The sequence below is a fragment of the Triticum aestivum genome, chromosome 1B (assembly GCF_018294505.1).
Source record: "Triticum aestivum cultivar Chinese Spring chromosome 1B, IWGSC CS RefSeq v2.1, whole genome shotgun sequence".
Taxonomy (NCBI): domain Eukaryota; kingdom Viridiplantae; phylum Streptophyta; class Magnoliopsida; order Poales; family Poaceae; genus Triticum; species Triticum aestivum.
This window is the reverse complement of record NC_057795.1, coordinates 81,303,033-81,326,441: the sequence shown is the minus strand read 5'-3', so window position 1 is coordinate 81,326,441 and position 23,409 is coordinate 81,303,033.

Below are 23,409 nucleotides of genomic sequence, written 5' to 3'. Positions count from 1 at the left end.
ATCATCTCCATTCCAAAACCACCTCCTCTCCTCTCCATCATCTCCATTCCAAAACCACCGTCTCACCTCTCCCTCTTCTGATATTCTCCATTGGAAAACCACCTCCTCTCCTCTCCATCATCTCCATTCCAAAACCACTGTCTCACCTCTCCCTCTTCTCTATTGCAGGACCATCGTCTCTCCTCCCATGTTCCAAAGCTAGCACCGGACCACTTAGAAGGACATCTATGGAGAGGATGCAACAGCGAATCAGGCACATCGCCGGCAGCGACCAGGCAAAGTTAGCCAGGTTGAAGGAGATCCTTAGTTGGTTTGACAGTGAGTGGGAGATTACGAGGACGGTGCAGGCCATGTGGAAATGTATGCGAAAGAGCGAGACATCGGCGATGAGGGCGGCGATGTACATGTACTCCTCGGCGGCAGTCACGCCGCAGTCCTCTGAGTTCATCGAGTATCTCCTATGGGCAATGGAGCAGACAGATTCGCCCGAGGCGATAGTCAGGCGGAGGTGGTGGGCGTACAGGTCGAAGGTCGAGCACCCAGAGGATTACTAATCGATCGAGTAGGGTGTGCCGTTCGTGAGGGTGCAGAGCCAGCCGGAGCCACAGGAGTATTCGTTCTCCCACCGCAAGAGGAGGCCGGATGGCGCGACGTCGCTTCCCCGCCGTTCTCCACGGTTGCGTCAATGCTTGCCTCGTTTCAACGGCGGCAGTAGGGTTTAAGGTAAGCTTCGCACTAACCTAATCTTCCACCTGCTCATGCTTACAATCAGTGTGACAGCCAATGAAAATCATTCTTACAATCAGTCTCCGAGTACTACGCGGATCACCCTAAAATAGCTGTGGACCTTTGGGTCAAAGTTGTGACACAATATACAAATAAAGAAAAATAGATTGGTGCTTCTTTCAAAAAAGAGTACTCCCTAGAAAACTGCCAATATAAGCTACTAGTATTTGGTTAGAGGATTTGCTGCCGAGAAAGATCCGTCCACAGAGAGCGCCACACATCCCACTGGTGGTGGTGGATGCCAATGCGTGCATGCAGCATGGTTGGTGTCAGTAATTTTTACTTGGCACACCTCGCACTCTGCATATATGCCGGTTCCGTACGTACATTTGTGCTGTTCCACCAAAATGCAGCTGAATAACCCTGTTTGCACAGATAATGAAAAAGCATGATTACATTATAGTGCCACTAGTTTATGAAACACACAAAATAAATAGAAGAAAATATTGCGATAGTATCATAGTATGCCATGCCGCGAGGGCTAGATGGGCCCTGCGATGCCTCATACGGTATGCCTCATACTGGACATCGTCCCAAGTCTCCCAGATACACCTTCTTCCAGTGATGAACATCAGTGTACAGTGGTAGTACAAGGAGGCTCCTTGAGACATTGAAATTTCTATTTTTGTACATATCAACTAAAATTAAGCACCCCAGTTTGCAGAAACGCTTAAACATTAACAATGGGACTAGTTGATGAAACATACTTTAACAAAGAGAAGCACTTTCTTTATCTACATTGGAAATGAAATGATCGAGATGACACTCGCTCTATTTTAACTGTATTATTACTTCATTTTATTAGTGACACTAGGGTCGAGCAGGAGGCAAATGAGGTGTACCGTGCATCACAAGGATGGAGGCCGGGGGTGCTTAGACTGGGATGCTGAAGCTGGCTCTTTCAGTCACCAACATGGATGATTCAATTCATGGGACCTTTTGGTGCAGTTCACCTAAAATGAAGCAATGTCCTGTCAGCTAGCAGCTTCTTCTTCAAAAAAAATTACGAAAAGGGCTCCAACCCCGGTTCCATTTCCATCAGAAAACGAAACCCACAGAGGTTCTTCTTCATTAGTTGCAATAAAATTGAGGAACATCAAGGTTGGTTGTTAAGCTCCTGGAATGCTCAACTATAATTTGGATATCATTTGTGCAGTTCAACTAAGATCGAGCATGAAATGTATATCTCTGTTTGCACAAAAAAGGTGGAAAGGAGGGTGTCTAACAAGTGATGAAACCTGCATCAAATGAAAAGAAGCATGTTCCTTATCTGAATGGCAATCCTACAAGGACAGTAGCAACTTATAAAGCAGTGGCATTGCTAGATATTAGTGTGGGCATTAGGATTAACTATGACAACCGTTAAATACGACATTACTTTGGGCACGGGAGAGTAGGCGGACTAGGACAGTTGCATTTCTAACGAAAAGAACCAACTTATCTTAATGGGAAATTTTAGCAGGACATGTAAAGAAGTGCCATTGATTTAATGTGTCCTTACTTTTAACAGTGGAGAGCAAATCTCCCGCTCGGAGGCTTAGCTGCAGCCCAGTGTTGGCCTACGTTTTTGAAAAATCCTACCGAGTGGAGAGCAAACCTCGAACACTCAGAGGCTTAGCTGCAACCCAGTGCTCGCCTAAGTTTTTGAAAAATCCTACCGAGTGGAGAGCAAACCTCCCACTCGGGGGATTAGCTGCAGCCCAGTGCTCGCCTAAGTTTTTGAAAAATCCTACCGAGTGGAGAGAAAACCTCCCACTCGGGGGCTTAGCTGCAGCCCAGTGCTCGCCTAAGTTTTTGAAAAATCCTACCTAGTGGAGAGCAAACCTCCCACTCGGGGGCTTAGCTGCAGCCCAGTGCTCTCCTAAGTTTTTGAAAAATCCTACCGAGTGGAGAGCAAACCTCCCACTCGGAGGCTTAGCTGCATCCCAGTGCTCGCCTAAGTATGAGATTCATTCCACTCTACAAGGGTGATGAGGTACGAGTCGATTGCACTCTGTGCTTCATCCCTACCTGCAAAAGTGCATCACGAACACTAGCATATATTCCGAGCGAAGGATAATGTTCGATTCAAAGGAAAATGCAAACATATTCAACGGCAAACCCAAGTTCAGGTAGCGTGCTACGGATCGAGAAGTGCTCAGGCACCAAGCCTGTTAAAGTTTACCGGTTACAAAAACCACTCGGCATTCCGAGGCAAATTTAAGGCATCAAGCATAGAAGTTTTTTACTCCTCCTGCGGAGGACTGGAAGGCGCGACAAACTCGTCCAGGTCGATTCCATCTGCGACTTGAGTGGCAACAGCAATGAAGGTATCCATGAAAGATCGGAAGTCATGCTTCTTGGTATTGGCCACCTTGAGAGACGCCAGCTTGTCCTCTCGCGCGTCCTTGTAGTGAACACGGACCAGAGACAGAATAACATCGGCACCGCACCTGGCATAAGACTTCTTCCATTCTTGCACTCAACTTGGAACTTCGTTCAGTCGAGTCATCAGGGTCTCAAGGTCATTCTGAAGCGTTTCTCCTGGCCAGAGTGCTCTGTCGATGCGCGATGTTGCAACCTTCAGTCTCGCAAGATAGTCGACCACAGCAGCAACGCGAGAGTCGAGACGGAGCACGTTCATGGCGGCTTCATCCTTCACAGGAGAGTTGATGGATCCAAGCCAGTCTCCACTCGACTAGTCTCCTCTTCAAAGTTTTGGCAGAATTCTGTGGATACAATCCAAGGATAAGCTAACAGTCCTACAATAAGTCAGTGATTACCAGTCGGATATAAGGGGTTACCTTCGAGCATGAGGAACAACTTCTTGGCGAGACCTCCCAGATAAACCTCTAAGTCGTTCTTCTTTCCCGCCATCTCACTAGCCTTATCGCTCAAGGCCAACTTGTCATTCTTCAGTCGAGAGCAGCTTTCAGATTGGTATTCTCCTCTTCATGTTTTTTGATTGAAGCTAGCTTTTCTTATACGAGTTTCATCTTGTCCGAAGCCGATTTTTGTGCCTCGGCGAGGCCGAGGTCCTTCTTCTTTAGAGCATCCTTTAGTTTATCTGCAAAATGACAGTTGGGATCAGACTCAGGGATGGATAAAAAAAAATAAGGACAGTCGTCAAGGTTCTCACCAAACATACCTTTTGCCTCCTCCTTCGCCTTCGTGAAGTTCTCTTGGACAAGCTTCAAATCAAGTTCGAGCTGGATATGCTTGTTCTCCAACTCAGTATAACGAGCCACAAGCTCGCAAGATTTCTGTGAAAGATCAATCGACAGACGTGAAAAATAGGTCACTTCTGAGTGACTAAGAGAAAAATCATAGTATTTCTAAGACTACAGCCGAATCAAAACATTCAACTGTAGCCTCGGGGACTACACCCAGTGGGTGCACTCAGCGAGCCCCCACTAGGTCTATCAGCTCAGGTCGATCAGTCGACCAAAAGAGACAGAAAGCCTAACTACCAGTAGTTAGACGCAGTCCAAAAAAAGAGAGAGAAGAGTGTTTTTCATACCATAGTCGACTACCAGCAGTCCACCACAGTCTCGGGGACTACACCCAGTGGGTGCACTCAGCATGCCCCCACTGGTTCCATGATTCCATTTGACCAGATCGAATGAAGAAAGTAAAAGAGGAAAAGTTCAAGACATAAAGACTACAATCGACTGCCAGCAGTCCACCATAATCTCGGGGACTACACCTAGTGGGTGCACTCAGCATGCCCCCACTAATCCAGACATTTCAATCGACACACCCAGTGGGTGTATGACAAATACTAAGATCTTCAGAAAGAAAAATTGTCAGGTATCATATCCTAACAGAACAGGCGGTAGTCAACTAACCTGGACATTGCTCTGAAGAGCTGAGCTTGCGTCATAAGCTACTTGGCTGGCGTCTCGTATCGCCTTCACCTGCTCCATCATGACCCCCGCCTGGCGTATGGCTTCCTTGGCAGCACCTGCTTGGTCCTCTGGGATGTGGTGTGTGGAGAAGAGGGAAGGTGGATCAGCACTCGACGACGGAGGGCGGGCACTCGTCATCAGCACCGCAAAAGACACGGTAGCCCGAGTGACGTTGCCTCCCTCCGGAACCAGCGTCTCAGGTGCTGATGCAACCTGAACAGTCTTGCCAGCATACGCTTTCCTGTTCCTCCTTTGCCTCAGCGGCTCCTCATCGTCATCCTCAGGGAGATCAATGATAATGCTAGGTGGAGCTACAGAAAAGATTCAAAGTTAAAAATGAAGATCCAATCGACCGAAAGTGAAACTGCACAGATCATACCATGAATGGAAGTGGCAGCATCCTCCGTCTCTTGATCTTCATGTCTGGCTGAGGTCTTAGAAGTAGCAGCACTACGATTTCAGAAATTAGTCGGTCAGTAATCGAGTCGACCAAGAATATATCGATGTTAAAAGAGAAGACACGAGTTATGACATTACCCAAAAACAGTGGGAATCTCCATCCTCATCTTTGGTAGGGCCTTCGACGGTTTTGATGGTGCCGCTCGCGGTTGCTTCGACGCTTTTTCAGTCGGCGCCGGAGAAGTCGTCCGAGAACGTTTGGTCGACTGCCCAGCAGGCACGGCCCCCTTGCCACGCTCGACTGCAGGATCATGGGCAAGCTTGGACCGTCTTTCAGTACGAGGAGGCTCGACTTCTTCCTCCTCTTCCTCCTCCTCCTCCTCACCAGAACCAGGATCCTCTTCATCCTCCTCGCCATCGGATTCCCACTCTTCCTGACTTTCACCTCCGCTCCCTTCCTCATCCTCGGCCTGTTCTTGTGCTCCATTGGGCATCGAATACATCTCGGTGGTGACCTAGAAGAAGACAAACAAGACAAAAGTCAGTCGACTGAATGGTAGCAAGACAGAATGAAGGAAACAGAGTCACGGTCAGAGATGTGTGGTCGGACCTTGTCTGGATTGTATGACTGGTCGAGTGGCGGGATCCTCCTGGCTCCACGAGGATTATCTTTGTTCCCCGTGATGGCAGTCATCCACCTCTCCAGAGTGGCATCGTCGACCTCCTCCAGGTGGACCCGAGTGGTGTCATCAGTACTAGAGTACAACCACATCGGATGGCCCCGGTACTGAAGTGGCTGAATGCGCCGTCGAAGGAAAACCTCCAGAAGATCCATACCAGTCACTCCGTCGCGAATGAGCTGGACTACGCACTCCACCAACATCCTAACCTGAGCCTTCTCCTCTGGAAGCACCTTCAGAGAGGACTGCTTGTTCACTTGGTCCATGGAGAACGAGTGGAGGCCAGTCGACTGCCCTGGCGTCGTCTGGTCTTGGTAGTAGAACCAGGTCGACTGCCACCCTCGTACTGAATCGGGAAGGGTCATGGCTGGAAAGGCATTGTTACTCCTCATCTAAACCCCAAGACCCCCACACATCTGGATTACCTGGGTTCTCTTGTCACTCGGACTAGCATTTTTCACCGTCTGAGAGCGACAGGTGAAAATATGTTTGAAAAGGCCCCAATGCGGCCGACAACCCAAGAAGTTTTCACACAAGGACACGAAAGCGGCGAGATAGGCAATGGAGTTGGGAGTAAAATGATGGAGTTGTGCCCCGAAGAAATTTAGAAACCCCCGAAAGAAAAGATTCGGCGGTAGAGAAAAACCACGGTCAACATGGGTGGCTAAGAGGACGCACTCACCCTCCTGAGGCTGCGGCTGCCACTCCCTCCCCGGAAGCCTCACCGACCAATGGGTGATTAGTCCTTCGTTGGCCAGGTCGTCGAGGTCCTTCTGGGTGATGGTCGACCGGATCCAGTCACCCTAGATCCAGCCTTGCGGCAGGCTGGCCGGAGACGAAGATCCACCCCGACTGGTCGCCCTCCCCTTCGCTTTTGCCGTTACCTTCTTCACCCGCTCCAAAGCCGCCGTCTTTTCCTTCACCATCGTCACCGGCGAGGCGCGCAAGGAGCAGTAGGGCGGGGATGGAAGCGAGCACAGCAGGCGAGTTTGAGGATGAGCGAGAGGAGAATGAGGGCGCACTGTTCAAAAAAACTCCGTCCGGCGTCTTATATAGAGTCTCTTCCGAGTGGTTGACTGGTAGGCCCGGACGATCCTGTCGAATCCCACAACAGGCGCGCGCGTGATACGTGGCTAAAAAGGTGGCGCGAAGATCGAGGCATCCCTGCCTTATCCCATCCGAGTACCACGGCCTCACCCGCTTCGCGCGCTTCCCGAAATTTGGATCCCGATAAATCGGCGAACAATGGAGCAACTTGTCAGACCGCAAATTTCCTCCGATCTGTCGCTCGGAAATCTCCAAGTTCATAAAGTTCACTCGGCAGATACAAAGAATGGATCAAGGCGATTAAAAAAGAAATTGGTGCCATCACTAAAAGCCATTGATCTAGAACAGGACACGCTCATAGCATGAAAAATAGATCGGAGGAATTCTCAATTCCTTCCTCACTCAAACCTCGATCCATTCGGGGGCTAATGATGAAGCCATGTACCTAGGGTAGGGTCATGGACCTGTCCAAAGATACCCTCCCCAAGGACATCTCTAGAAGAAACTACCTTCCAGTCAACCAGGAGGGTTTCCACTCGACGGACTCGAAGACACTCGACCATGAAGCCTCACTCGACCACCAGGAGTTCAAGAGTCACTCTGTACCCAAACGGTTTGTAGTTAAGTAGTCTTTATGGTCATGATGACACTTTATGTAAGGTGTTACCAGTAACGCCAGGCCTTAATCTACTTAAAACCCCGCATAACTGAGGGCCTGAGGGGTCTGGTAGACACTATATAAGCCACCCCCTCCTCAGTGTAAGGGGTTCGCTCCCCTGTAACTCATACGCATATAATTCAGGCGACCGCCTTCGGGCTCCGAGACGTAGGGCTATTACTTCCTCCGAGAAGGGCCTGAACTCGTAAATCTCTTGCGTATACAACTAATCCATAGCTAGGATCTTGCCTCTCCATACCTACCCCCTATTCTACTGTCACTCTTAGAACCACGACAGCCAACGCGACGGGCGTGCTCTATACTCCATACATGTGTACCACCATTTTCTAGACGCTTTGCTCCATGGCGCGGCCACAATCCATGGATACAAAATTAGTATACTCTATATATTAAAAAGTCGAGGGCGGGGCTTTTCCTGCGCGGTAGGCGGCGAGTAAGATGTTGCAAACGTAGTGTTGTGTGATTTGACAGCGAGTTACTGCTGGACAGGTGGGGCCCCATGATTTGACTTGCCATTATAATTTTAACGGCGCTACGACCGGCGTGAGTCTCCCGATTCCTGACCACCTCCATACACGTGCCTCTCCCAATGCTCCACCATGTAGTAGAGGCTGACTCTTGCATGAGAGCCCACTTCTCCACTTTTTCCTTGCCTCTCTTTCCTCCACATATGCAAAAATGCCATGTAAAGTGCACTATTGTACTTACTTGCTCCTACAGGTGCTTAAGCTTGCCACATATGCATAAAGTCTAATGTGGCAAGTTAATCAAGAAGAGAGAGACTAGTTTGGTGACCCAAGGAAGAAACGGTGCTAAGCGCGTGTACCTAGGTGAAAAGACAATTTTGAGTCTATAGCTAATTAAATGAAGCAAACTTAGCAACACCATTTCACTGGAAGAGGTCACTCCTTGGCAAATGCAATAAATACTAGTACTCCCTGTGTCCCATAATATAAGAACGTTTTTGGCATAACACTACTGTCAAAAACGTTCTTATATTATGGGACGGAGGGAGTACAAAGAAATAGATAGAGAGGAGTAAAAAAAATACACTTATAGCCAACCTTATAGCTAACCTTGTTGTAGTATGAGTGACTAAGTGATGACTATGCCAACATCAGATAACCTAACGCACCATGTTAAATCTCCAAGGGCGCGACCGCGCGTGCGACGTGACGGTTGTTGTAGGTGCGACCATGATACGGGGTGCTAGCATCCCTTGGATCTGAGAACAAACGGTCGCATGCTAAGTTGCAGAAAATTTGGAGAATAACCCTCCCGTGGCAACCGGCAAATTTCCTCCCGCGGGCCGGAGTAGGTTTCTTGGTTTGCATGTGGGTTTAATGGAGGCGAGGAGGCGTGTTCAGCCGGGCGTGAAGTGGACGGCGCAGTACTATTCGATTTGAGAACTACAACTAGTATATTATAAAAACAAAGAAGAGTATAGTAGAGATAGAGATAAGAATAGAGACTAGGGAGGAGCACCGTCTACTGCTTCGTGGGCTACTCCTGCGCTCCATTCGGCGGCCGCAACGTCCCCTACAGCCACTCCCTCCTGTGCTCCATTCGGCGGGCGCTGTGGACATTTGGGGAGCGCACTCTCGCGACTGCTAACAGCCACGACTTCACCGACGACGACTTCTTCCCCAACCTGGGCAACCTCTTCCTCAACGACATGGGCAACAACCTCAACGCCAATGGTGCTGGTCCCGTTGCACCGTATGTGTTTCTGTCCTTCCTGTTCGAAATCATGGTAGAATTCATGTTTCTAGTCTATGCCCTAGACTCGATCTGTCCATCTACTATGCTAGTCCGCATGATTAGTTTAATCTCTGTTATAGCCGTCATGATTTATTTTGTAGTAAATCTCGTAGTAACTTATTCATATATTGAACTGGCGGAACGTCCCCTACAGCCACTCCCGTTTCATGGATGGCCTAGTCGATGCCTCCAAGGAGCCCCTCGTCTACTGCTATGAGTGCCCGGTGCCATTTTGGGGCTCGCCGGCGGACATCGTGCATCACCTGACGCAGGCGTGAGGCGATCACTACTGGCCCTTGGCGAAGATCATCAAGTACAAGACGTGCTACCCGTTCACCGTGCTGGAGTCGCTGGAGGATCAGCGCCGCCTGCTAGTCTCGGAGGAGGATGGCAGCGTCTTCCTCTTGATCGTGGCCACAGGCGAGGCCCACGCAGGCCGCCGCCACATCTCTTTAGTGTGCGTCAAGGGTGACGCCACTGACGCTGACACTGACACGAGGCCGATGAACGGGTGCGTGCTCACTATTACTACCCCTCGGAGGTCCGTGGGCGGCGGCACTGGCTACGTCAAGCTGACTTGGACTCCGCCGAGCTGGGACCTTCCCGCTGATGTGGACATGGAAGACGCATGGTATTATTTGACCCCCAACAATGTGCATGGGGCCTCCAAGGAGGTTCACCTGGACATATGCATTACTAAGTTAAATATTGATCATTAGTCTTCGCTCAATGTAATCCGCTGTCTAAGCATGTGGAGACTTCCATGCATGATCTTGCTCTATTGGAGTATCGCGCATGAATAGAAGTGTATCCATTTATGGTTTAGTCTAGAATCTTCCATGTATGAATTTTTACTACAGTACCGGTGAAAGACTTATGATGAACCATTTCCTACAAAGCACAATAAGAGTTATTTCTTCACAAGTTTTGGATGCAGGTTGAACAGTTGAACGCTTTTGTTTGCAAAAGATACTTTTTTATCTATTTCACCCGGATGTTTCTGAGCTCTAGAGATGAAATAATATCCAAAGAAACCTATTGATACCTGTTACACATGAGATGACCCCCACATCCTTTGTCAAAATAAACAACACCCCGATCAATGCATTTCACTCTTCAGCGCAACGGACGGGCACCTTACTTGCTCCTACAGGTGCTTAAGCTTGCCACATAGGCATAAAGTCTGATGTGGCAAGTTAATCAAGAAGAGAGAGACTAGTTTGGTGACCCAAGGAAGAAATGGTGCTAAGCGCGTGTACCTAGATGAAAAGGCAATTTTGAGTCTATAGCTAATTAAATGAAGCAAACTTAGCAACACCATTTCATTGGAAGAGGTCACTCCTTGGCAAATGCAATAAATACTAGTACTCCCTGTGTCCCATAATATAAGAACATTTTTGGCACTACACTAGTGTCAAAAATGTTCTTATATTATGGGACGGAGGGAGTACGAAGAAAGAGATAGAGAGGAGTAAAAAAATACACTTATAGCCAACCTTGTTGTAGTATGAGTGACTAAGTGATGACTATGTATGACATGCCAACATCAGATAGCCTAACGCACCATGTTAAATCTCCACGGGCGCGACCGCGTGAGCGACACAATGGTCATGGTAGGCATGACCATGATACGGGCTGTTGGCAGCCCTTGGATCTCAGATCAAACGGTCGCATGCTAAGTTGCTGAAAATTTTGCAGACTAACCCTCCTGGAGAGGATATTCACTCATAGGTCTAGAATCACGCCATGCAACCATTCGTTCTTAGATCCAAGGGCTCTCGGAAGCCCGTATCATGGGAGAATGGAAAGCCACTACCCTGGCATTCGCACACTGGCAGTTCGCTCCTACTCGTCCCCGCACGTCCTTTAATACTACGGTGGTTTGCTCCTAGTCGTCCCGTCCATTCACATTACGATAGTTCCACTAATCCTAACCCTCCTCCCAAATCCATGGCATCCCAAATCTCCCCGATCGGCGGTGAGTACAAGGTTAGAACCATCACCGGCGATGAGTTCGACGTCATCTACACCCGTTCTTCTACGACGGTGAAAGGATGCCTTTCTCGCTTCAGACGCATGTTTGAAGACTCAGATGATGAGTGGGTCGCTGGGTTAGATGTCGAGTACACCACAGTCGTGGGACGAGAGAAGGATCTAAAGGACGAAGAGAGGACGAAGCCCGCCATGATCCAGGTTTGCGTGCATGACTTATGCTTGGTCTACCACATATGCCACGCCGACGTTGAGTGCCAGGATTTTCAGGACTTCCTCGAGAGCTACCTAGTCAAATTCGTTACTGTAGACTTTGGTAATGACAAAGAAGTTCTGCGTTGGATAGGCCTCATTGTAGACAACACCTTCGACCTCCAAAAGAATCGGTTGGTGTCCTCTCGTCAGCCTTCAATGCTGACCCTGGCAGGAGCCAGGGTTCATCCTTCGTAAGATAAACTGGAGAAACCTCCATACACATTTCATCGTCATGCATGGCAGCGGAATGTACTATATATAGACCACATCCACTAAGCTGCAATGGATGGCTACCTTTGTTTCAATATCTACAAGGGTTGGATGAAGAGCAACAGCCAAGTTGGCGGTTCAAGAAAAGAAGTATCGGCCAAGAGGACGAGGTACAAGGACGAAGTCGAGGACGTGGACGAGGACTCCGAGTAAGGTGGCAGTGTCGTTGCTCATGGTGGTTCTAAACTTCTAATGCAGTGTCTACCGGATTAGATGCAAAGTTTAATTTCAGGTGTGCTTAGTTTACTTTGAGGGGTGTGTTGTGCTGAGCCCCCAACAGAACTATGTTATGTTTCTTCTTGGTACTTTAACCCTTCAGTACGTACATACTAGTATTTCTTACATTTCATCTTTTAGTTGGTATAGACAAGTTTTCCACTGGAGTAGTACTGTGACGGAGGAGCACGAAACACGGCAGCCCAGTGTCATATGGCGATAAAAAATGATCTAATTTGCTAGTCATCTCATTGTTAGCATTGTTCTATTCATTCCCTCAAAAAAACATTGTTCTATTCATGCCTCACAGAGAACGTGACATGTGCGACGAAACACCCGAAGCAAAAGATGAAACACAACAGCAAAAGAAGAAGGAAGATTATCACCCCAAATGATCTAATTCGCCGCGGAGTCATAACTGCTTCTTCATCGCCTCCACGACCTCCATCTCCTTGTGTGTCTCCTCCGCCATCTTCTTCATTCTGTCCATGACGTGCGATTTCTTGACGCGAGCCTTCATCATCTGTTCCACGGCCGCATTACGTATCTTGACAGCAGTCGGGTGCTCGATGCGGAGCATCGCCAACTCCTCCTTCTATTCCATGACGAGGGCCTGCAGCATCTTCATCGAGGAATTACTATTCTCATGCAGCTTCTTCCAGCCGGTGTTCTTCTCCTTCAATAGGTCGATCTCGTGGTAGATCTTCGCCTTGTCCTCCTAAAGTTAGCAGGACTTCGCTGGTCGCCTCCTTCTCCGAGGCAATGCTCTTCTTCAGCAGCATCACCAAGCTGGTGGTCAACTCCCCCTGCTGATTGAGCTCAGCGGGCATGTCGTCGAGGCTCTCCTTCAGCAACTCCATCAAGCCTTGGACGAACTCCTTCTGCTTATTGAGGTGCTTATTGAGCTAATCAGGCATGCCGTCGAGGGATAACGACTCCAGCTGCGCCGGCTCGGCATGTTTGCCTCCACGGCTAGGGCGCTCCTGGGAGCTATCGCCTGCCAGTGAGAGATCTTTCGAGGTCTCTGTGTGGCGGCGAGCCCTCTCTTTTTCTTCCGCAGCCTTGGTTGCCGCTCCCTTGTTACGAGTAGTTCTCGACCTAGAGCTCTGCTCACCGGCCATGGCAACGACGGGCGAAGAAGAAGCACTTATGAGGAGGAAAGGTAGAGTAATTTTTGGTTAGGTAGTTCCCCTTTTTATAACCTAAGTACTAGCACTAGTACTAATACTTGCATAGTGGGAACACATTCAGGTTTGGTACGTACTAGTAGGTGTGAGCAGGCTTTCGAATGTGATGGGAACAAGTTAAAGATTAATTGCTGGTTTTGATTTCGAGGCCGGAAACGGCTCCCAATGAGTTTAGCGGAACATAAATTTCAAGTACTACACTGCTCAAATGCATCAATATTATGTTACTGTCAAAAATTGGCACAAAATACGAAGGAGACCAATGGAAGTACTACTAGCAACCCACGATTTAACTACTCGCATGCGCGCAGTGGAGTAATAATGTCTTTCTTCCGCCCTCACGTCCACTCAATTTGCATGCACTGTATTAATTGACCATCAATGAAGTGAATGACTTTACACGCATCAAATTATCACATGGGGTGGATCTTGGTACAAAATTGCGTCTGCCCGTGTACCCGCGTGTGCGGGCGAGGGAATGAGTGCATGCGTGGCATGCGTGCACATCTTCGCTTCGTGCATGTACCACCAGTATGGCTCAGGGAGGACGAGTACATTCTTCTGGAACTAGCTGTACGTCACTGTGATCAATCCACGCAAGGAGGTCGCGACAACGCCTCCACATGTGCCACATGGCTTCATGAACTCTAAGAGAGACACTGTATTGCGTGCCATTGGTATTCTAATTTACGTGTTTTGCACATACTCGAAGTACTAGTAAGGTACACGTGCATTGCACGCATCAGATTTTGCAACCAAATTATGAATAAATACCACACTATAGCATGTAAGCTTTGAGTCATATATGCCTGATGTAGCCCTTCGTTTAATTCTTATAGTTCATCTCATTCAAAATCAATTAGAGGGTGCTTGGATACGTTTTAGTCCCATGACTAAAAGTATTGAGACTAAAACATGCTAGCCTCATCCATGCGTGGATCCAAATACTAAGGAGACTAAAATCAAGTTAATGAGCATTTATTATCCTCCAAACCCTCCAATCCAGAACTCGCCCGTGTTAAAGGAGAGGATTTAAATGAGGAGAGAGAGGACTAATCCACATTTTAGTAGGGGTACCCCTAACTAAAAAAATTTAGTCTTAAGACTAGTTTTAGCACCTCTTTAGTCAGGGGTGCTTGGAACTTTAGTCTCTTAAAGAGACTATTTTTAGCCAGACTAAAATAAGTCCCTTGGATCCAAGCACCCTCTTAGTTTTTATAGAAAAGCTAAGAACGCGGGAATAGGAAAAATAACGGGATTATAGTGGAATGTACGAGTGTTTGATTGTGCATGGAAAAAACATAGAATTCTTTCAAAGAGGTTTGAGTGGATGGGATGTTTCCTATGAAATCTAGTGCAAATGAATCATTTGGAAAAATTCCCATGGTTTACAATCCTACAAATCAAACAACCAAGATAGGAAAAATTCCTAATGATTAGAATCCTCCAAAATTCCTTTGAGAATCCTTTGAATCAAAGAAGCCCTTAATCTATTTTATGATTCATGGAATTGTGTGTTGTAAAGCATAAAGTAAAAACTAATTGTCGGTGTACAAAAGTAGGGGCCTAGCTTTTGACCCCTTAACTTGTGCACGGGCAGTCAGAGCCGCCTGCCATGACCGCACATGAGCAAGGCAAGGGAGGGAAGCCAGAGAAAAGCCAGGGCCATAGGGACAAGCAAAGCAAAACAACAAAGGACCGAGACCACAAAGGATCCACGGGCAATACAGGTTGCCCCAGCAAGGACCCCTGCTGAGGGCAGCCCTGACAAGGACCCTTGGCGAGGGCAGCCTTGGCAAGATCCTTGTCGGGGCAGCTCCTCCACACCCACTGAGCGAGCCACCTTTGAGCCCACCGACGTTGAGCACTCGCATCGAGACAGGGTTCGGGAGGCACCTCCGCGGTGGCATGCAGATCTTTGTGAAGACATAGAACAATCAAGATCAAAAGGGGATAGGAAGGCGGCCGTCCCCACCAAAGAAACCCACAGGATCCCCCGGCAAGATCCTTGCCGAGGAAGCTGACGCGCCGCGGCAAGACCCTTGTCGGGCCCCCCGGCAAGACCGTCGCCAAGCATCCCGGCAAGGCCGCTGCCAGGCCCGCACCAGCGAGTTTCCTACTGCCATTCGTGCGCAGCCACCAACCCAACCAGCTGGGCAAGCACCTGCATGGCAGCATGCAGACCTTCATGGAGGCTCCACCATTGTGCCACCTCAGCTGCCTGCCTGCCTACGTGGCGCTGCATGCGTTGCTAGGCAGGGCGCGTGTCGAAGCCAGGAGGGGCGGCGACGGACGGGACGGGCGTCTCCCCCGTCTCCCAATTAAGTGACGGAGACCTAAGGCCCGCATTTAATGAATCTTGTCCTGTAATACTAGCGATAACCTCGCAACGCTGTAGCACTTTCCACCTCCTGTGTGCCACTGTGGCAGTCCCTTTTGCCTATAAAAGGAGGCCCATGGCATACTAAGAAGGGATTCGGCTCTTTTGAACCTGGCTGCACCCAGAGCTAGTTCGACAGCTCAAGAACACTAATACAACCACCAAAGCAGGATCTTAGACTTTTACGCATCTTTGCGGCCCAAACCTGGGTAAATCCTCTCTGTGCCATCCCCTAGTCCCGCTCTTCTCAGGATTCTGCGCCCCGCAACCGCAGAAGGGATTCCAGTGATCCCATAGGTGTCGTTTCCCACTAACATCTTTGGCGCGCCAGGTAGGGGGGCAGCGCTATTGCGAGAATCTGGTCTAGCAGTTGGTCTAGCTGTTCTTTATCGCCATGGCTCCTAAGAAGAAGACGACCACGGCGATCGGTTCGTCCGGGACCAAGTTGCCGGCACCGGTGCGAGCCAGCAGCGGGCCAGTCGCGGAGAGAACCCATGGCGCGGCCCGCGAACATCCACATTACCCCGGCGGTTCAGGCATGGCGAGCGGCGCCGTTCGCGCGCCAGGCGATGAGCCACCGGTCGCGGGCTCCAGAGACGGAGTCGGACCCCCTGCAGGTGGCGCGGGGCCCTTCAGGGGTGCCGCCGTCCTGCCAGGCGGCGGCACGGTGACCTCCAAGACACCAACACCGGTGACCATGGTGTGCTCCTCTCAGGTTGTGCGTGACGAGCAGCGTCACCCTGCCGGAGATCCTGCATGCCGCCCTGGTAAGAGTCCCGCGCGCCCGTCACATGAAGAGGAGGACCAGCGTGCGCACCGGGGTGCTGATGGAGGTGGCGAATGGCTGCGGAACCGCGATGCAGCTCCTTCTAACATGGTTAGGAGTCGAGGCGCATCGTGGTCCACCCAACTTTTGCGGCCACCCACGCCAGCAGAAGCCCTAGCGCGTGCACAGCTGCTCCTCAATTTTCCTCCCACCGTGGAGAAGCTTGACGAATGGAGGGCCACCGTCCGGAGCCTTGTCGGCATCGCCAACAACAATGGGCCGCGGCCGGCGGAACCCATCGGCCGTCGCTCCGCCGGGCTGCCACATGCTAGTGGAGACCACATCGGAGGCGACGCGGCCACGGTGTATTCCCCGCATCCATCCAGACCGCCCGGGCATCAGCCCGCCGCGGCGACGCTTGTGATCATATCTCCATCGCGTCGTCCGACCCATGAACCAACCGCGATCAGCGCCAAATCCTCGGGGAGAGGGCTCACGAGGATGCTCGAACTACGATCGAGCACCGACGCGACGCGCGCCACCAGTCGGACAGGCGGGCTGGATCCGTTGCGGACCACCCAACGCCGGGAGTGTACAATGGCCTACCTTATGAGGTGGGTTGTCCGGCCTTCACCTGTGAGCTGCGGTAGTTCTAGTGGCCCTCCCACCGTACGTTCAAACCTAACGTTGGCGAGAAGTACAATGGCAAGACCCACCCGTCAGAGTTCCTCAGCATCTACACGATCGCGATGAAGCTGCTGGGGCCCGCTACGATAAGGTGCTTGCCAACTACTTACCATTCGCACTCAAGCCTAATGTCATGTCATGGTTCATGCACTTGCCGGTGGATTCCATCTCTTCTTGGGCGTATCTGTGCCATGAGTTTGTTGGCGCCTTTACTGGAGGTCACCAAGCTCACGGCCAGGCGAGTGACTTACACATCATCCCCCATAAGGAGGGAGAAAACCTGCGCAAGTACATCCAAAGGTTCAGCTGGGTGTAGTACAACATCCCCGATCTTCATCCCGCCGCCGTGATCAGTGCGTTCCATCAGAACGTGCGCAATCGCAAGATGCGTGAAGAACTGGTGATGAACAAGGATAAGGATGTGGCTGAACTTTATGTTCTGGCCGATCGGTGCGGTCATGCCGAGGAAGGAAGGAAGTACCCCAGCGAAGATGTCGGTGCGGAAACCGACTCCACCGGCGATACCACCGCCCCAGCAAAGAAAGGCCGATGCCGTAACAGGAAGCGCAAGGGCAAGGCCATGCTTGCCATTGAGGGATCCGACGACACCGGTACCACCAAGAAGACCAAGGCAAGCGACCCCGGCAAGGAGGTTGCTGGGTGTGACGCTTGCCGGGCCTTGGCGGCTACCGATAAGCCAGGTGGCTTCAACAAGCAGTACTTTAAGATCCAGCGCACCAAGGGCCACGATCTCCAAAACTGCCGGCAGGTACAGCTGCTCGCCGAGAAGCAGAAAGCCGAGTATGAGCGGCGGGGCAAGGATAAAGGCCGAGACTGTGCCGAGGGATCAGACAAGAAATGCGGCAGCCAGGGAGGCCGCCGTGGCAAGGATAATCAGCAAGAGAGGCCCGCCTGGGGTCGTGATAAGAAGCAGGAAGATGATGATCATGACGAGGACGACGAGTCCGGCGACCATGAGTTTCAGAAAGCCACAGAGGCCATGTGCGTCGATGGTGGCGCCTCGCTACATACGTCTCACCGCCATCTCAAGAAGTGGGCGCTTGAGGTCGTGGCGGTGGAACCATCATTCGACACACGAAAGTCGCTGAAATGGTCCAGCACTCCCATCATCTTCGACACCGAGGACCACCCTGACTGCACCACCGCAGTCGGGTGCTTGCCGTTGTTGGTTTAACCGACAATCCGCAACCTCAAGGTGATGAAGATGTTGGTCGACGACAGGGCTGGCCTGAACTTAATCTCGCCCGTTGTGGTCAGAAGGCTGCAGATCCCTGATGAAGACCTCGAGGAGACGGGTACGTTCCAAGGGGTCATCCCGGGGAGGAGTCAGCCGAAGGGGAAGATCACGCTGCCCGTGACGTTCGGAGGTGAGCTGAACCACAGGACGGAGAGGATTGTCTTGGATGTGGCCGAGAACCCCTTGCCTTACAATGGGATCCTCGGCCGCCTGGCGCTAGCCAAGTTCATAGCGGCTTCACACTACGCCTATAACATGTTGAAGATGCTCGGGCCGATGAACATCATCACTGTCCCCTCCGACAAGAAAGATGCGCTGATCTGCGCCGACCAACTCTACCGGGAAGCAGTTGCAGCGGCTGCCGCTAAGGCACCCGCTCCTGCCGATGGGGCCCCGGAGGAGAAGGAGACTGGCAAGATCCCTCGCACCCACTCCGGCAAGCGCACTTCTTCGGGGTGTCGCGCTTCCATTGAGAACTTGCTAGAGAGTTCCGCCGGCAAGAGCAAGAAGTCCACGGCTGCACCACTAGAGACTAAGAAGGTGCCCGTCCAGGAGGATGGCACAGGGGGAGCATTCCTGCGGGCGAATGTCGATGTGTTTGCATGGCAAGCCTCCGACATCCCCGGAGTTCCCAGGGAGGTGATTGAGCACCACCTTGCTGTCTGTCCTCACGCGCGACCCATCAAACAGAAGGTCAGGAAGCAAGCTCTGGAAAGACAGGAGTTCATCACGGAGGAAATCAGAAATCTAGAAGTGGCAGGCTTGGTGAGGGGAGTACTCCATCTGATGTGGTTGGCCAATCCGGTAGTGGTGCGCAAGGCAAATGGGACTGGAGGCTATATGTATTGATTACATAGACATCAATAAGGCATGTACAAAGGATCCCTTCCCATTACCACGCATCGACCAGATTGTTGACTCCACGGCTGGATGTGACCTGTTATCATACCTTGACGCCTACTCAGGATACCACCAGATCTTCATGACGAAAGAGGACGAGGAAAAGACAGCATTCATCACCCCATGTGGCACGTACTGCTTTTTACGAATGCCCTTCGGGTTGAAGAGTGCTGGCTCGACCTTTGCAAGAGCAGTCGAAATTGGTTTTGAACCCCAGCTACATAGAAATATGGAAGCTTATATGGACGACATAGTGGTCAAAACCAAGGACAAAGTAACGCTTGTGCAAGATTTGGAGGAAACATTCGGGAACCTGCACAGGATCAACCTCAAATTAAACCCTGAGAAGTGTGTCTTTGGCATCCCGTCCGGCAAGCTTCTCGAGTTCTTTGTGTCCCAGCGCGGGATTGAAACAAACCCAGATAAGATCAAGGCCATCGAGTAGATTGAGGCGCCCAAGCGGATCAAGGACGTGCGTCGGCTCACTGGTTGCATTGCTGCCATGAGTCGGTTCATCTCCAAGTCCGCGGAGCATGCCATACCTTTCTTCAAGATCTTGAAGAAGGCAGGGCCAGTGGAGTGGACCACAGAAGCCGAGGCAGCGCTGCAAGATTTGAAGAAGTACCTCTCTTCTACCCCAGTGCTGGTTGCGCCCAAACAACAAGAACCGTTGCTGCTTTACATAGCGGCAATGCATCAAGTGGTTAGCACCGCACTAGTGGCGCAGAGGGAGGTCGACGAGAAGGCAGCGATAGTGGCAGAGCAAACAGAAGGCAAACCAAAACCCTCTCTGGCAGGGCTCGATCCCGGCAAGATCGAGTCCCCTGCAGGGGCCGGCGCCAGCACGACAGGACCCACACGACTGGGTGAAGAGGCGTAGAAAAAGAAAATGGTGCAGCACCTAGTGTACTTCGTCAGCTCCCTCTTGCAAGGGGCTAGGTCGAGGTACTCAAGTGTGCAAAAGCTGCTCTTCGGCCTCCTTATGGCCTCGGGGAAACTGCGCCACTACTTCCAAGCACATGAGATCACAGTAGTCACCCGCCTCCCATTGAACGTATACTACACAACCCAGATGCAACGGGGAGGATCATGGAATGGGCCCTGGAGCTGTCGAGTTTCGGTTTGAAGTTTGAAAGCACCTCAATGATTCAGAGCAGAGTCTTGGCGGAGTTTGTTGTGGAATGGACCTCAACGCCCGACGAAGAGGTACAGGAGACCACTCTCCCCGGCAAGGAAGCGAGTTGCAACTGGATCATGTACTTCGATGGTGCCTTTTCGCTGCAAGGCGCCGATGCTGGTGTGCTGCTTGTCGCACCCACTGTAGAGCACCTCAAGTATGTCATCCAGATGCACTTCCCCGGGAGATGTCAACCAACAACACCGCCGAGTACGATGGTTTGCTTGCCGGTCTCAGGATCATGGCAGACCTCGGAGTTAAGAAGCTCATCGTCAGGGGCGATTCACAGCTCGTCGTCAGGGGCGATTCACAGCTCGTCATCAGGCAAGTCACCAAAGATTATCAAAGCCCGTTGATGGAAGCTTACATAGATGAGGTGAGGAAATTGGAGGAGCGCTTTGACGCTATACAAGTGGAACATGTCCCTCGAGCGGAGAACGACATCGCCGACTACCTGTCGAAGTGCCCCGCCCTCAAGCTACCTATGGAACTAGGTACTTTTGTGCTTCAATTAACCCAACCATCCGTTGAGCCATTGACTGGGAAGAGCAAGCGGAGGAAGCTAGGCCCAGGCAAGTACTTCCCCACCGAGCTCCTCGGAGCCGCTTGCGAGGATGTTGCCGTGGATGCCAACCCTGCCGTAGGGCAACCGACTCCGACAGGACCTCGGGTCATGGCCATAGAGCCGGCGGCTCCCGCGGCAGAAGAAATGCCTTGGGTCCTTGCCGTCGAGCCACAGGCTCCGACATGGGCACAACACACTATCCGATTCCTTCAAAAAGGGGAGCTTCCTGAGGAGCAGGAAGAGGCGGAAAGAGTAGCCCTCCGATCTGCTCTGTACCAATTCGTTGATAGCGTATTGTACAGGAGAAGGCCGAACGGAGTGAAATTGATATGCATCTCCCAGGAGGAAGGACTAAAGCTGTTGGCAGAGATACATGGAGGAATATTTGGCTCCCACATAGGGTCGAGAGCCCTTGCCGGCAAGGCTTTCCGGTAAGGTTTCTTCTGGCCCACTGCCCTCTAGGATGCAACAGCACTAGTAACCAACTGCGAAGCGTGCCAGTTCCATTCGAAGAAGGTTCATCAACCAGCTCAAGCCTTTCAAACTATCCCTCTCTCCTGGACCTTCTCGGTCTGGGGGCTCGACATCTTGGGCCCTTTCTCCCGTGCAGTCGGGGGCTTTGAGTACTTGTACGTCGCAGTCGACAAGTTCACAAAGTGGCCGGAAGTGGAGGCAGTGAGGAAGGTGACGGCGCAGTCAGCCATCAAGTTCTTCAAGGTACTAATGTGCCGTTTTGGGGTACCCAATAGGATCATCACCGACAACAGCACACAGTTCACGAGCCACGCCTTCATGCAACATGTTGAAGATCTCGGCAGCAGAGTCTGTTTTGCTTCCATGGCACATCCACGGAGCAACGGCCAAGCAGAGAGGGCGAATGCAGAAGTCCTGCGAGGCTTAAGGACGAAGTCTTTTGACAGCTGCGCAAGAGTGGAAGGCACTAGATTGATGAGTTGTCGGCGGTTCTTTGGTCGATCAGAACGACACCAAATCGAGCCACCGGCCAGACGCCCTTTGCCCTGGTCTACGGTGCAGAGGTAGTTCACCCCACGGAACTCATATACGGGTCACCCCGAGTGCTTGCATATGATGAGCTTGAGCAAGAGAAATTGCGTCAAGATGACGCAACGCTCCATGAGGAAGATCGTCTCCGGGCGGCTGTGAGAGCAGCATGCTACCACCATGCTTTGCGCCGCTATCATAGCCACAAGGTTCATGCCCGGAGCCTTGAGGAAGGCGACCTTGTTCTTCGGCACATTCAGTCGGCGAAGAATTCCAACAAGTTGACGCCGAAGTGGGAAGGCCCCTATCGGGTAACACGAGTCACCAGGCCCGGTGCAGTCCGGCTGGAGACCGAAGATGCCATTCCAGTGAGCAACTCATGGAGCATTGAGCATCTTTGCAAGTTTTACCTATAAGGCTAGGCTGCCGGGCCTCCTGGCCAGCCACCCTTTTGTACGAGCCTTGCCGGCGAGGCATGTAACCCTTTGTACAAAGCCAGGCGCAAACCCTAAGCATAGATAAACGAAGCACTGGCGCCCTAAGTTATAGCATGCATGCTAGGTTGAGTCTCTTCCTCGGTTAGGGTTTTTTTTGAAGAATTAGTGACAGTGGGAGAGGCTCCCACTGATTTTGTATTACTCACAACATAACAGTTACAAGTGTGTTACAATGGGTTTTAGGCCCCCCGGCCGTAAGGGTTGCAGAAGCAAAAACTGGCGGTCCAAATTTACAAAGAAGTCAGAGAGAAAAGGATGAACTTTCTCAGGACAGTTATGGATCACCAAACCCAACAGATGTTTGAACCTAGCTAACCATGCCACAAACGAGTGCGGGATCCCCCTGAAATGTTGGTTATTTCTTTCCATCCACAGGCTCCAAGCAGCAAGCAGGAAGATATCCATGAAAAGCGGCTGACGCCAGCTCTCTCTCCCACCATGCAAGATGGCTAGCCTATTGGTCCCTCCTGGCCAGGTCAGACCAACCTTACTCCAGCATTGTTTGGCAAAAGGGCACTCGAAGAAGAGATGTTCCACGGTTTCCTCTGGCGGGTTTTGGCAGAGCATGCAAGTGTAGCTGCCCCTGGCTACAGCAAAGTGCCGCCGCTTCAGCATGTTCCTGGTGTTCAAACGATCAACCAAAAGCAGCCACCCAAACATCTTAAACTTGATCGGACATTTGGCTTTCCATAGCCATCCAAAGGCCTCATCAGCATTCACCTGCTTGAAACAGTGGTTGTAGTACTTCTTTGACGAATAACGTCCTAGGTCACAGACCCAAACGTCGGGCGAGCCGTTTTCCAGACTGATATGCGAGGACCCTAGCTGTATCTCTCGTATCTCCTCCCTGGCCTGGACCGAAAGAGGCAGACTGAAGATCGTGGTTGGATCAGTGGTCCTGAGAACCATAGCAACGGATTCATCCTCGTTCAGAGCATAAGAGAAGGCTCGTGGATGCGTGTCCATCAGCGTTGAGCCAGTGTCACTAAACCAGACATCTTTCCAAAACAAAGAGCTG